Raw genomic sequence first — 5,578 nt, 5'->3', positions numbered from 1 at the left:
AAAAAAAATGAGAACAAATATCAATCTCTTCCAGTCAGTTGGCCAGACAGCTGTCCTACAAATTTCCTGGTACAGACGAGTGAGCACATCCAGGGCTGAATCTGTTAGATGAACCATGTCAACTGGTATTCCTCCTTGAGTCTTATTTTTTGCCAATGGCTTCAGTGAAGCTTGAATTTCATCTTTTACTTCCATTGTCTCTTTTCTTTTTTTTTTAAAAACAATAATAATTTATTAAGAGCCTCCCCTCCCCCACGCTGTGTTCAGGGTCTCTTTTTCTGCTTGTAGATCTTGTGCGCTAGTCCCAGGAAGATGGCTGGGGGCAAGGGAACAGCGTACTGCTCAATAAGCCCCATAATGTGGCTAAAACTCTCTTCTTCATACTGCTGAACACAGCAGGCAGCTCCAGTTTTTCATACAGTGCCTTCACCCGGGCCACCTTCTCCGTCTCTTTCTGCCCATAATTGTCCTGCAGGATCTGGCGTTGTTCTGGGGAGGCCCACTGCAGACACTGGATCACCAGCCAGCTGCATTTGTTGTCCTGGATGTCAGTGCCAATCTTGCCTGTCACACTCGGGTCACCAAAAGATCAAGGTAATCATCCTGAATCTGAAAGAATTCGCCCATCTCTAGCAGAATCTTTTTGGTGTTGGCATGTTCCTTCTCCCCATCGATGCCTGCCATATACATTGCAGCGGCTACAGGAAGGTAAAAGGAGTAGAAAGCTGTCTTGTACTTGACAATGGATTTGTACCTCTTTTCAGTGAATCTGCTGAGATCCACCTTGTCCTGAGGGGCAGAGATGAGGTCCAAGGTCTGTCCAATCTCAGTCTGGTAAGAACTCTGCAGGAAGAGCTCCATCAGGTTTAGGTAATAGGGCTGCTCCCGGCAGTAGAGCTTCAGCAGGCGGTAGATACACGATTCCAGCAGCATGGCATCATTGATGGCATCAGACCTATGCCTGGTTTCTGATACCAGCAGGGCTGCCCGCGTCGGGTAAGGGATGAATCCATGATGTCGTCTAATACACACCTGCCCACTGTCACTGTCAGGGCCCGCTGCAGACTCTCAGCATCCTGCTTCCTGGGCTCCACCAGCTCCTGGAACACTGCCAGCACTGTTAAACCTCAGTTGTACTTGCCTCCAACGGCATTGTACTCTAGGACCTTCCTGAGCCGGGTAACAGCTCTCCTATTTCTGGGTGCCCCAGATCATCCTCAGTCAGCACTTTGACAATCTGGGAGACGTGCTGGATGAAATCCTGCTTCTCTTGGACGTAAGCCTCTGATTTCTGGTCTCCGTTCATTCTGTTCTTGGATGCCGGTTCTTGCTTGGTCCCATTGTCTCTTTTTTAATGGTACTTTCTGAAAATTTTTAGTGTCAATCAATTATTCTTGGTAAAGTGACCCTGCGTAAACTTCTCATCATTTTTTCTAATGAGAAAATTCTTTACTGGGACAAGTACTGCATAGTGACACTGTTGTAGAACGGGACTGACATCAGGGTTGGGGTAAGATTGAGAAAAATTCGATAAATTATGTATACTGCATTGAAACAGATGAGGGATAGAACAGTTTAAAAGTGATATATGATTGGGTATTATGGTTATGACAAGAATCCAGAATGAAGGTTGCATAGGGGAGTGTACTGCGGGGGGCTGGGGGAGGAGGGGATTGTATACCAATAAAAGAATTTTTCTTTTACTTTTTAAGGACAGGAGCAAACTGGGGGTGGACGGGTGGGTAGGGCGAAAAGTACAACAATGAATGAATGGAAATCCAAAATCTCTGTAAACATTCATTAAAATTAATTAAAAAAAGAAAATTCTTTATTGTTTAGTATTATTTAGTTGCATGAGTAACACTATTTGTTTATATATAACTTTCTTCATGGACTTCTAGATGGATTCTTTCCAGTTTGGAGTTATTACAAATGAAATATTCTAATACATATATTTTGTTGCTGTTGTATTTATATGCTATTGAGTCACCTGCGACCCATAGTGACCTTATTTACAGCAGCTCTGAACCCTGCCCTGAGTCAGTCTCACTAATTCCAAAACACAAACCTCCATTGCACCAGTAACTATATCAATTCATCTCATCCAGGGTCTTCCTCTCCTGTGCTGTCCCTTCACCCTTTCAAGCATGATGTCCTTCTTCAAGGAGAAACTTGGTTTCACCTTCTCCAAGACAGACCTATTTGTTTTCATGGAATTTCAAGACTCTTCTCCAGCACCACACTTTGAAGGCCTCAATTCTTTTGTCATCCTTACCCATTGTCCAGCTCTCTTATGCACAGCAAGGAATTGCAAAGACTATGACTTGGATTGGAATGCAGGTGGGAAGGGCATCCACTTAAAAAATAGCTTGCCTCCAGAAACTATGAACGTGGAGAAACAATGAAAATTATACAAGTGTTCAGGTCTTTCATTCATAGGGTCTCTATGAGTCATATACAACTCAATGACATGTAACAACAACAACCACTTTTATATTGGCAATGCAATTTCTTAAACCATTTATTATCCACCAGGGCATTGTTAGTATGGCTTTTAGCAATTACTTTGCAATTGAGTTTTCTTATAGATTAAGTAGCAATAACAATCATCTCTTCAAGGTCACATGTACCAAATTAAATTCTAAATGAAACATATCGTGCTTGGGACAAAGAAATTCTTGACTAAATTAGATTAATACTAGTTTGGTGTTACTTCCTGTTACCATAATCCTCCTTCTCATCATCATTATTACTGTAATGTTAACAATTACATCCTCATCCCCATCTGTTCATACTACCATCCTTTTCCAAAAAAATCCCCAAAACAACCCCTCATCACAATTTAAAAAACTACAACACCAAAACCAAACAAAAACTCTTAAGTGGTTTATACTGAATCTCAAATAAGGCTTTACGTTCAGTAATCAGAACCATCTATAACATTATTTTGACAAGAATAATGATAGAAACCCCACTCTCATTGTCAAGGTAGAACAGAGTCATCACTGACCCTCCAGTGGTTTTTTTGTTGTTGTTGTTACATGCTGTCGAGCCAGCTGAGACTCGTAGCAATCCCCTGTACAACAGCCCTGTCTCCAACACATCCATCCCCATTATTCCAGTCACTGAATCAATCCATCTCATTGAGGGTCTTCCTCTCCTGTGCTGTTCCTCCACCCTACCAAACATGACATCCCTCTCCAAGGGCTAGTCTCTCCTTGCAACATGTCCAGAGTATGTCAGATGAAGCTTCAGAATCCTTGTCTCCAAAGAGCAGCTTGGTTTCACCCTCTCCAGAATTAATCTGTTTGGTAGGAGCCTGTACATCTCATGGGAGGAGATTGCCCATCTTTCTCCTGCAGAGCCTTCACATATTTGAACTCCTGCCTTTGGCTTAGTAGTACAACTCCTTACTGTGTCACCAGAGTTCTATCAAGAAGAATAATTGAAGCAAAAATCTGCACCAGAATGCACGGCCTTTGAGTCCCCAGCCCATGGTACCCAGTGGTAAGAAGCTGCCACTCTGAGAAGATGATGATGATGATGATGATGATTAAGCTAACATTTTTAAGCAACTATAGCTTTTCTATAAGATGATTAGATGAGAGTTATGGGCTTTTTAAAAGGACATGAACAATAAAGTGCTAATCTCATTACAAAAGATCTATTGTAAGTTGTTAGGTACTATCGAGTCAAGTATGACCCAAAATGACCACATGAATTGCATTGGTTACCAGTGCAATAGTTACTGTGTCAATCCATCTAGTTGAATCTTTTTCCTTTTCATCAACCTTCCACCTTTCCAAGCACTGTGTTTCTCTCCAAGGAATAGCCTCTGCCAGCAACACGCTAAGAGTATGTGAGATGAAGCTTTATTGTATTTCCTTCCTAGATGCTCTCTGACTGTACCATCTCCATTACATATTTGTTTCCTTTTGACAGTCCATGGAATATTCAGTACTATTCTTTACCACCACAGACCAAAGAAATAAACTCTCCTTCTATCATCCTTATTCATTGTCTAGCTTTTAGCACCACAGCAAGTGATTGAGAAGGCCATTGCTTAAATCAGGTACACCTTTAACCTTCAAACTGACATCACTGCTCCTCAATAATTTGGAGAGATCCTTAGCTGTAGACTTCTCCAGGGCAATACATATACTGATCTCCTACCGCTGGTACTAAGGGTGTTAATTGTGGATACATGTAAGATGAAGTTGTTCATCATTTCAGTCTTTTCCATTTATCATGATGTTGTGGTGAGAATCTTAATTTTCATGAAAATTATATGCAATCCTTATTGAAGGCTATGTTCTTTGATCTCCTGCAGCAAGTTCCTTAAGTCCTCCTCACCTTCAGCAAGCTAGGTTGTGTCACCTGCAGATGCTCTTATTAAAGCAGATAATATAAAATAATTTATTATTGTTGATGTAGTCTTTGATCTTATGGTAGAGGTTGTGTGTGTGTCAATTCTCTCCACTGTGAAATTACTCTCTATTCCCCTTTTGCTTACAGTACTCCCTGAGAAGTCTACCTACAGATAACACTTAAGGAATAGGATGCTCCATCTTTTTGAGAGAGCTGTATTAATGTAAATTATTTGCAATTCTTTTAAAGATTAATATTTGTTTTTTTGTATTGAATTACTGATTTATGTAAATATTTATTTTGAACTCAAGGATGTCAATTGAGTTTTTATACTTTTTTGAGGTAAGAAACTCAGAGTGAAGTAGGGAAGAAGAAATAAATAATAACTACTTGTTTTAATCACATGCAAACCCTACACCCAGACCAAGAAGTTGTTGTGTGAATAAAACAAGGGAATACTACATGGTTTAAAATGAAGAAGGAAGACAGTGTCAGTTTTGTATCCTTTCTTTTTACCTATTCATTCTGTATGCTGAGCATGTTGTTTGAGAAGCAATACTCTGTGAAGTGAAAAACATCAGTATTGGAAGAAGACTCATCAACTTTCTCTAGGCAGATAGCACAACCTTGCTTGCTGAAAGTTAGGAGGATCTAAAATACTTGTTCAAGAAGATCAAAGAAGATAGCTTTCAATATGAATTGCATCTCATTTTCAAGAAAACAAAGATTCCTACCACTGGCAATATCATGATAACTGGAGAAAAGATTGAAACTGCCAACAACTTCATCTTACTTGAATCCACAATCAATACATTTGGTATCATCAGTTAGGTGATCAGGAGCCACACTGAACTGGGAAACTCTGCAGTCAGGGAACTCTTCAAATTACTGAGAAACAATGATGTTGGTTTGAGGGCTGAGGTGTGCTTGATTCAGGCCATGGCCTTTGCAATCACCTGTTATGCATCTGAGAGCTGTATGATGAATAAAGATGACAGAAGGTGAATTGATGCCTTTGAGTTGTGATGTTGGAGAATGATACTGAATATCTTGTGGACTCCTACCAAAAGACCAAATAGGTATGTCTTATAGAAGGGTCAGCTAGAGTGCTCCTGGTGGAAAAGATGACAAAGTTTCATCTTACATACTTTGGGCATATTGCTAGGAGAGGCTAGTCCTTGGAAAGGGACAAAAGACTTGAAAATGTAGA

The 5,578-nt window shown here is 40.3% G+C and overlaps 1 pseudogene; it reads right to left on the bottom strand.

Moving 5' to 3' along the window:
• Positions 1-263: 263 nt before the first annotated feature.
• On the bottom strand, positions 264-1,306 carry LOC102876169 (annotated as a pseudogene).
• Between the last annotated feature and the right edge of the window lie 4,272 nt (positions 1,307-5,578).

Source organism: Elephantulus edwardii, unplaced genomic scaffold (genome assembly GCF_000299155.1).
Source record: "Elephantulus edwardii isolate Elephantulus edwardi_28Jun2011 unplaced genomic scaffold, EleEdw1.0 scaffold00042, whole genome shotgun sequence".
Lineage (NCBI taxonomy): Eukaryota > Metazoa > Chordata > Mammalia > Macroscelidea > Macroscelididae > Elephantulus > Elephantulus edwardii.
Note: the sequence above shows the minus strand (reverse complement) of the source record. Positions and strands in the feature narration are given on the sequence as shown.